Below are 10,999 nucleotides of genomic sequence, written 5' to 3'. Positions count from 1 at the left end.
GTTAGGTCTAGGTTGTGTCTGGGATTTGCTCTCATCAGGCTCATACTTTCGCACACTTCACATACTCGTTTGACAGATCCTGGGTTATTTTCTGGTTTGGATCGCATAGTAATGTGGTACCACACTGAAACAGTCGATTAAACCAGGTTTCGATCAATATTTTTGAGGATAACGCATGTTAGGTCTAGGTTAGGCCTGGGATTTTCACTCATCAGACTCATACTTTCGCATTCTTCACATACTTGTTGAACGGATCCTGGGTTTTTACTGGTTTGGATCACGTAGTAATGTGGGACCACACTGAAACGGTCGATTGAACCAGGTTTCGATCAATATTTTTGAGGATAACGCATGTTAGGTCTGGGATAGGTCTGGGATTTGCCCTCATCAGGCTCATACTTTCGCACACTTCACATACTCGTTGAACAGATCCTGGGTTTTTTCTGGTTTGGATCACGTAGTAGTGTGGTACCACACTGAAACAGTCCATTAAACCTGGTTTGGATCAATATTTTAGAGGATAACGCATGTTAGGTCTAGGTTAGGTCGGGGATTTTCACTCATCAGACTCATACTTTCGCATTCTTCACATACTTGTTGAACGGATCCTGGGTTTTTTCTGGTTTGGGTCACGTATTAATGTGGTACCACACTGAAACAGTCGATTAAACCTGGTTTCGATCAGTATTTTAGAGGATAACGCAACATAAGTCTAGGATAGGTCTGGGATTTGACCTCATCAAACTCATACTTTCGCGTTTTTCACATACTTGTTGAACAGATCCTGGGTTTTTTCTGGTTTGGATCACGTAGTAGTGTGGTACCACACTGAAGCAGTCCATTAAACCTGCTTGCGATCACTATTTTAGAGGATAACGCATGTTAGCTCTGGGTTAGGTCTAGGATTTGCCCTCATCAGGCTCATTCTTTCGCATATTACTCAAACTTGATGGCTAGATCCTGGGCTTTTTCTGGATTGCATCACGTAGTAATGTGGTACCACACTGAAACAGTCGATGAAACCCGGTTTCGATCAATATTTTAGAGGATAACGCAAGTTAAGTCTGGGATTGGTCTGGGATTTGACCTCATCAGACTCATACTTTCGCACACTTCACATACTCGTTGAACAGATCCTGGGTTATTTTCTGGTTTGGATCACATAGTAATGTGGTACCACACTGAAACAGTCGATTAAACCAGGTTTCGATCAATATTTTAGAGGATAACGCATGTTTGGCCTAGGTTAGGCCTGGGATTTTCACTCATCACGCTCATACTTTCGCATTCTTCACATACTTGTTGAACGGATCCTGGGTTTTTTCTGGTTTGGATCACGTAGTAATGTGGTACCACACTGAAACAGTCGATTGAACCTGGTTTCGATCAGTATTTTACAGGATAACGCAACATAAGTCTGGGATAGGTCTGGGATTTGACCTCATCAGACTCATACTTTCGCGTTTTTCACATACTTGTTGAACAGATCCTGGGTTTTTTCTGGTTTGGATCACGTAGTAGTGTGGTACCACACTGAAACAGTCCATTAAACCTGCTTGCGATCAATATTTTAGAGGATAACGCATGTTAGGTCTGGGTTAGGTCTAGGATTTGCCCTCATCAGGCTCATTCTTTCGCATATTACTCAAACTTGATGGCTAGATCCTGGGCTTTTTCTGGATTGCATCACGTAGTAATGTGGTACCACACTGAAACATTCAATTAAACCTGGTTTCCATCAATATCTTAGAGGAGAACGCAAGTTAGGTCTAGGTTAGGCCTGGGATTTTCACTCATCAGGCTCATACTTTCGCATTCTTCACATACTTGGTGAACGGATCCTGGGTTTTTTCTGGTTTGGATCACGTAGTAATGTGGGACCACACTGAAACAGTCAATTAAACCTGGTTTCCATCAATATCTTAGAGGACAACGCAAGTTAGGTCTGGGATAGGTCTGGGACTTGCCCTTATCAGGCTCATACTTCCGCGTTTTTCACATACTTGTTGAACAGATCCTGGGTTTTCTCTGGTTTGGACCACGTAGTAATGTGGGACCACACTGAAACAGTCAATTAAACCTGGTTTCAATCAATATTTTAGAGAATAATTCATGTTAGGTCTAGGTTAGGTCTGGGATTTGCTCTCATCAGGCTCATTCTTTCGCATATTTCTCATACTTGATGGCTAGATCCTGGGCTTTTTCTGGATTGCATCACGTAGTAATGAAGTACAACACTGAAACAGTCAATTAAACCTGGTTTCCATCAATACCTTAGAGGACAACGCAAGTTAGGTCTGGAATATGTCTGGGGTTTGTCCTCATCAGGCTCATACTTTCGCGTTTTTCACATACTTGTTGAACAGACCCTGGGCTTTTTCTGGTTTGGATCTCGTAGTAGTGTGGTACCACACTGAAACAGTCCATTAAACCTGGTTTGGATCAATATTTTAGAGGATAACGCATGTTAGGTCTGGGATATGTCTGGGATTTGCCCTCATCAGGCTCATACTTTCGCGTTTTTCACATACTTGTTGAACAGATCCTGGGTTTTTTCAGGTTTGGATCACGTTGTAGTGTGGTACCACACTAAAACAGTCCATTAAACCTGGTTTGGATCAATATTTTAGAGGATAACGCATGTTAGGTCTAGGTTAGCCCTGGGATTTTCACTCATCAGACTCATACTTTCGCATTCTTCACATACTTGTTGAACTGATCCTGGGTTTTTTCTGGTTTGGATCACGTAGTAATGTGGTACCACACTGAAACAGTCGATTAAACCTGGTTTCGATCAATATTTTAGAGGATAACGCAAGTTAAGTCTGGGATTGGTCTGGGATTTGACCTCATCAAACTCATACTTTCGCATTCTTCACATACTTGTTGAACTGATCCTGGGTTTTTTCTGGTTTGGATCACGTAGTAATGTAGTACCACACTGAAACAGTCAATGAAACCCGGTTTCCATCACTATTTTAGAGGACAACGCAAGTTAGGTCTAGGTAAGGCCTGAGATTTCCACTGATCAGACTCATACTTTCGCAATCTTCACATACTTGTTGAACGGATCCTGGGTTTTTTCTGGTTTGGATCACATAGTAATGTGGTACCACACTGAAACAGTCGCTTAAACCAGGTTTCGATCAATATTTTAGAGGATAACGCATGTTAGGTCTAGGTTAGGCCTGGGATTTTCACTCATCAGACTCATACTTTCGCATTCTTCGCATACTTGTTGAACTGATCCTGGGTTTTTTCAGGTTTGGATCACGTTGTAGTGTGGTACCACACTGAAACAGTCCATTAAACCTGGTTTGGATCAATATTTTAGAGGATAACGCATGTTAGGTCTAGGTTAGGTCTGGGATCTGCTCTCATCAGGCTCATTTTTTCGCATATTTCTCATACTTGATGGCTAGATCCTGGGCTTTTTCTGGATTGCATCACGTAGTAATGAAGTACAACACTGAAACAGTCAATTAAACCTGGTTTCCATCAATATCTTAGAGGACAACGCAAGTTAGGTCTGGGATATGTCTGGGATTTGCCCTCATTAGACTCATACTTTCGCATTCTTCACATACTTGTTGAACGGATCCTGGGTTTTTACTGGTTTGGATCACGTAGTAATGTGGGTCCACACTGAAACAATCAATTAAACCTGGTCTTCATAAATATTTTAGAGGATAACGCATTGTAGGTCTGGGATAGGTCTGGGATTTGCCCTCATCAGACTCATACTTTCGCACACTTCACATACTCGTTGAACAGATCCTGGGTTTTTTCAGGTTTGGATCACGAAGTAGTGTGGTACCACACTGAAACAGTCAATGAAACCTGGTTTCCATCAATATTTTAGAGGACAACGCAAGTTAGGTCTAGGTAAGGCCTGAGATTTTCACTGATCAGACTCATACTTTCGCATCCTTCACATACTTGTTGAACGGATCCTGGGTTTTTTCTGGTTTGGATCACGTAGTAATGTGGTACCTCACTGAAACGGTCAATTAAACCTGGTTTCGATCAATATTTTGGAGGATAACGCATTGTAGGTCTCGGATAGGTCTGCGATTTGCCCTCATCAGACTCATACTTTCGCACACTTCACATACTCGTTGAACAGATCCTGGGTTTTTTCTGGTTTGGATCACGTAGTAATGTGGTACCACACTGAAACAGTCGATGAAACCTGGTTTCGATCAATATTTTAGAGTATAACGCAAGTTAAGTCTGGGATTGGTCTCGGATTTGACCTCATCAGACTCATACTTTCGCACACTTCACATACTCGTTGAACAGATCCTGGGTTATTTTCTGGTTTGGACCACATAGTAATGTGGTACCACACTGAAACAGTCGATTAAACCAGGTTTCGATCAATATTTTTGAGGATAACGCATGTTAGGTCTAGGTTAGGCCTGGGATTTTCACTCATCAGACTCATACTTTCGTATTCTTCACATACTTGTTGAACGGATCCTGGGTTTTTTCTGGTTTGGATCACGTAGTAATGTGGGACCACACTGAAACAGTCAATTAAACCTGGTTTCCATCAATATCTTAGAGGACAACGCAAGTTAGGTCTGGGATAGGTCTGGGACTTGCCCTCATCAGGCTCATACTTCCGCGTTTTTCACATACTTGTTGAACAGATCCTGGGTTTTTTCTGGTTTGGATCACGTAGTAGTGTGGTACCACACTGAAACAGTCCATTAAACCTGGTTTCGCTCAATATTTTAGAGGATAACGCATGTTAGGTCTAGGTTAGGTCTGGGATTTGCTCTCATCAGGCTCATTCTTTCGTATTCTTCACATACTTGTTGAACGGATCCTGGGTTTTTTCTGGTTTTGATCACGTAGTAATGTGGTACCACACTGAAACAGTCGATTAAACAGGGTTTCGATCAGTATTTTAGAGGATAACGCAACATAAGTCTGGGATAGGTCTGGGAGTTGACCTCATCAGACTCATGCTTTCGCGTTTTTCACATACTTGTTGAACAGATCCTGGGTTTTTTCTGGTTTGGATCACGTAGTAGTGTGGTACCGCACTGAAACAGTCCATTAAACCTGGTCTTGACAAATATTTTAGAGGATAACGCATTTTAGGTCTGGGTTAGGTCTAGGATTTGCCCTCATCAGGCTCATACTTTCGCATATTTCTCATACTTCATGGCTAGATCCTGGGCTTTTTCTGGATTGCATCCCGTAGTAATGAAGTACAACACTGAAACAGTCAATTAAACCTGGTTTCCATCAATATCTTAGAGGACAACGCAAGTTATGTCTGGGATAGGTCTTGGACTTGCCCTCATCAGGCTCATACTTTCGCGTTTTTCACATACTTGTTGAACAGATCCTGGGTTTTTTCAGGATTGGATCACGTAGTAGAGTGGTACCACACTGTAACAGTCCATTAAACCTGGTTTGGATCAATATTTTAGAGGATAACTCATGTTAGGTCTAGGTTAGGCCTGGGATTTTCATTTATCTGACTCATATTTTCGCGTTTTTCACATACTTGTTGAACAGATCCTGGGTTTTTTCTGGTTTGGGTCACGTAGTACTGTGATACCACACTGAAACAGTCGATTAAACCTGGTTTCGATCAATATTTTAGAGGATAACGCATGTTAGGTCTAGGTTAGCCCTGGGATTTTCACTCATCAGACTCATACTTTCGCATTCTTCACATACTTGTTGAACTGATCCTGGGTTTTTTCTGGTTTGGATCACGTAGTAATGTGGTACCACACTGAAACAGTCAATTAAACCTGGTTTCGATCAATATTTTAGAAAATAATTCATGTTAGGTCTAGGTTGTGTCTGGGATTTGCTCTCATCAGGCTCATACTTTCGCACACTTCACATACTCGTTTGACAGATCCTGGGTTATTTTCTGGTTTGGATCGCATAGTAATGTGGTACCACACTGAAACAGTCGATTAAACCAGGTTTCGATCAATATTTTTGAGGATAACGCATGTTAGGTCTAGGTTAGGCCTGGGATTTTCACTCATCAGACTCATACTTTCGCATTCTTCACATACTTGTTGAACGGATCCTGGGTTTTTACTGGTTTGGATCACGTAGTAATGTGGGACCACACTGAAACGGTCGATTGAACCAGGTTTCGATCAATATTTTTGAGGATAACGCATGTTAGGTCTGGGATAGGTCTGGGATTTGCCCTCATCAGGCTCATACTTTCGCACACTTCACATACTCGTTGAACAGATCCTGGGTTTTTTCTGGTTTGGATCACGTAGTAGTGTGGTACCACACTGAAACAGTCCATTAAACCTGGTTTGGATCAATATTTTAGAGGATAACGCATGTTAGGTCTAGGTTAGGTCGGGGATTTTCACTCATCAGACTCATACTTTCGCATTCTTCACATACTTGTTGAACGGATCCTGGGTTTTTTCTGGTTTGGGTCACGTATTAATGTGGTACCACACTGAAACAGTCGATTAAACCTGGTTTCGATCAGTATTTTAGAGGATAACGCATGTTAGGTCTAGGTTAGGCCTGGGATTTTCACTCATCAGACTCATACTTTCGTATTCTTCACATACTTGTTGAACGGATCCTGGGTTTTTTCTGGTTTGGATCACGTAGTAATGTGGGACCACACTGAAACAGTCAATTAAACCTGGTTTCCATCAATATCTTAGAGGACAACGCAAGTTAGGTCTAGGTAAGGCCTGAGATTTTCACTGATCAGACTCATACTTTCGCATCCTTCACATACTTGTTGAACGGATCCTGGGTTTTTTCTGGTTTGGATCACGTAGTAATGTGGTACCTCACTGAAACGGTCAATTAAACCTGGTTTCGATCAATATTTTGGAGGATAACGCATTGTAGGTCTCGGATAGGTCTGCGATTTGCCCTCATCAGACTCATACTTTCGCACACTTCACATACTCGTTGAACAGATCCTGGGTTTTTTCTGGTTTGGATCACGTAGTAATGTGGTACCACACTGAAACAGTCGATGAAACCTGGTTTCGATCAATATTTTAGAGGATAACGCAAGTTAAGTCTGGGATTGGTCTGGGATTTGACCTCATCAGACTCATACTTTCGCACACTTCACATACTCGTTGAACAGATCCTGGGTTATTTTCTGGTTTGGACCACATAGTAATGTGGTACCACACTGAAACAGTCGATTAAACCAGGTTTCGATCAATATTTTTGAGGATAACGCATGTTAGGTCTAGGTTAGGCCTGGGATTTTCACTCATCAGACTCATACTTTCGTATTCTTCACATACTTGTTGAACGGATCCTGGGTTTTTTCTGGTTTGGATCACGTAGTAATGTGGGACCACACTGAAACAGTCAATTAAACCTGGTTTCCATCAATATCTTAGAGGACAACGCAAGTTAGGTCTGGGATAGGTCTGGGACTTGCCCTCATCAGGCTCATACTTCCGCGTTTTTCACATACTTGTTGAACAGATCCTGGGTTTTTTCTGGTTTGGATCACGTAGTAGTGTGGTACCACACTGAAACAGTCCATTAAACCTGGTTTCGCTCAATATTTTAGAGGATAACGCATGTTAGGTCTAGGTTAGGTCTGGGATTTGCTCTCATCAGGCTCATTCTTTCGTATTCTTCACATACTTGTTGAACGGATCCTGGGTTTTTTCTGGTTTTGATCACGTAGTAATGTGGTACCACACTGAAACAGTCGATTAAACAGGGTTTCGATCAGTATTTTAGAGGATAACGCAACATAAGTCTGGGATAGGTCTGGGAGTTGACCTCATCAGACTCATGCTTTCGCGTTTTTCACATACTTGTTGAACAGATCCTGGGTTTTTTCTGGTTTGGATCACGTAGTAGTGTGGTACCGCACTGAAACAGTCCATTAAACCTGGTCTTGACAAATATTTTAGAGGATAACGCATTTTAGGTCTGGGTTAGGTCTAGGATTTGCCCTCATCAGGCTCATACTTTCGCATATTTCTCATACTTCATGGCTAGATCCTGGGCTTTTTCTGGATTGCATCACGTAGTAATGAAGTACAACACTGAAACAGTCAATTAAACCTGGTTTCCATCAATATCTTAGAGGACAACGCAAGTTATGTCTGGGATAGGTCTTGGACTTGCCCTCATCAGGCTCATACTTTCGCGTTTTTCACATACTTGTTGAACAGATCCTGAGTTTTTTCAGGATTGGATCACGTAGTAGAGTGGTACCACACTGTAACAGTCCATTAAACCTGGTTTGGATCAATATTTTAGAGGATAACTCATGTTAGGTCTAGGTTAGGCCTGGGATTTTCATTTATCTGACTCATATTTTCGCGTTTTTCACATACTTGTTGAACAGATCCTGGGTTTTTTCTGGTTTGGGTCACGTAGTACTGTGATACCACACTGAAACAGTCGATTAAACCTGGTTTCGATCAATATTTTAGAGGATAACGCATGTTAGGTCTAGGTTAGCCCTGGGATTTTCACTCATCAGACTCATACTTTCGCATTCTTCACATACTTGTTGAACTGATCCTGGGTTTTTTCTGGTTTGGATCACGTAGTAATGTGGTACCACACTGAAACAGTCAATTAAACCTGGTTTCGATCAATATTTTAGAAAATAATTCATGTTAGGTCTAGGTTGTGTCTGGGATTTGCTCTCATCAGGCTCATACTTTCGCACACTTCACATACTCGTTTGACAGATCCTGGGTTATTTTCTGGTTTGGATCGCATAGTAATGTGGTACCACACTGAAACAGTCGATTAAACCAGGTTTCGATCAATATTTTTGAGGATAACGCATGTTAGGTCTAGGTTAGGCCTGGGATTTTCACTCATCAGACTCATACTTTCGCATTCTTCACATACTTGTTGAACGGATCCTGGGTTTTTACTGGTTTGGATCACGTAGTAATGTGGGACCACACTGAAACAGTCCATTAAACCTGGTTTCGCTCAATATTTTAGTGGATAACGCATGTTAGGTCTAGGTTAGGTCTGGAATTTGCTCTCATCAGGCTCATTCTTTCGCATATTTCTCATACTTGAGGTTTAGATCCTGGGCTTTTTCTGGATTGCATCACGTAGTAATGTAGTACCACACTGAAACAGTCAATGAAACCTGGTTTCCATCAATATTTTAGAGGACAACGCAAGTTAGGTCTAGGTAAGGCCTGAGATTTTCACTGATCAGACTCATACTTTCGCATCCTTCACATACTTGTTGAACGGATCCTGGGTTTTTTCTGGTTTGGATCACGTAGTAATGTGGTACCTCACTGAAACGGTCAATTAAACCTGGTTTCGATCAATATTTTGGAGGATAACGCATTGTAGGTCTCGGATAGGTCTGCGATTTGCCCTCATCAGACTCATACTTTCGCACACTTCACATACTCGTTGAACAGATCCTGGGTTTTTTCTGGTTTGGATCACGTAGTAATGTGGTACCACACTGAAACAGTCGATGAAACCTGGTTTCGATCAATATTTTAGAGGATAACGCAAGTTAAGTCTGGGATTGGTCTGGGATTTGACCTCATCAGACTCATACTTTCGCACACTTCACATACTCGTTGAACAGATCCTGGGTTATTTTCTGGTTTGGACCACATAGTAATGTGGTACCACACTGAAACAGTCGATTAAACCAGGTTTCGATCAATATTTTTGAGGATAACGCATGTTAGGTCTAGGTTAGGCCTGGGATTTTCACTCATCAGACTCATACTTTCGTATTCTTCACATACTTGTTGAACGGATCCTGGGTTTTTTCTGGTTTTGATCACGTAGTAATGTGGTACCACACTGAAACAGTCGATTAAACCTGGTTTCGATCAGTATTTTAGAGGATAACGCAACATAAGTCTGGGATAGGTCTGGGAGTTGACCTCATCAGACTCATGCTTTCGCGTTTTTCACATACTTGTTGAACAGATCCTGGGTTTTTTCTGGTTTGGATCACGTAGTAGTGTGGTACCGCACTGAAACAGTCCATTAAACCTGGTCTTGACAAATATTTTAGAGGATAACGCATTTTAGGTCTGGGTTAGGTCTAGGATTTGCCCTCATCAGGCTCATACTTTCGCATATTTCTCATACTTCATGGCTAGATCCTGGGCTTTTTCTAGATTGCATCACGTAGTAATGAAGTACAACACTGAAACAGTCAATTAAACCTGGTTTCCATCAATATCTTAGAGGACAACGCAAGTTAGGTCTGGGATAGGTCTTGGACTTGCCCTCATCAGGCTCATACTTTCGCGTTTTTCACATACTTGTTGAACAGATCCTGGGTTTTTTCAGGATTGGATCACGTAGTAGAGTGGTACCACACTGAAACAGTCCATTAAACCTGGTTTGGATCAATATTTTAGAGGATAACTCATGTTAGGTCTAGGTTAGGCCTGGGATTTTCATTTATCTGACTCATATTTTCGCGTTTTTCACATACTTGTTGAACAGATCCTCGGTTTTTTCTGGTTTGGGTCACGTAGTACTGTGATACCACACTGAAACAGTCGATTAAACCTGGTTTCGATCAATATTTTAGAGGATAACGCATGTTAGGTCTAGGTTAGCCCTGGGATTTTCACTCATCAGACTCATACTTTCGCATTCTTCACATACTTGTTGAACTGATCCTGGGTTTTTTCTGGTTTGGATCACGTAGTAATGTGGTACCACACTGAAACAGTCAATTAAACCTGGTTTCGATCAATATTTTAGAAAATAATTCATGTTACGTCGAGGTTGTGTCTGGGATTTGCTCTCATCAGGCTCATACTTTCGCACACTTCACATACTCGTTTGACAGATCCTGGGTTATTTTCTGGTTTGGATCGCATAGTAATGTGGTACCACACTGAAACAGTCGATTAAACCAGGTTTCGATCAATATTTTTGAGGATAACGCATGTTAGGTCTAGGTTAGGCCTGGGATTTTCACTCATCAGACTCATACTTTCGCATTCTTCACCTACTTGTTGAACGGATC

This window comes from Colletes latitarsis, unplaced genomic scaffold (assembly GCF_051014445.1).
Source record: "Colletes latitarsis isolate SP2378_abdomen unplaced genomic scaffold, iyColLati1 scaffold0002, whole genome shotgun sequence".
NCBI lineage: Eukaryota > Metazoa > Arthropoda > Insecta > Hymenoptera > Colletidae > Colletes > Colletes latitarsis.
The sequence above is the reverse complement of the archived record's forward strand: the minus strand, read 5'-3'. Positions refer to the sequence as shown.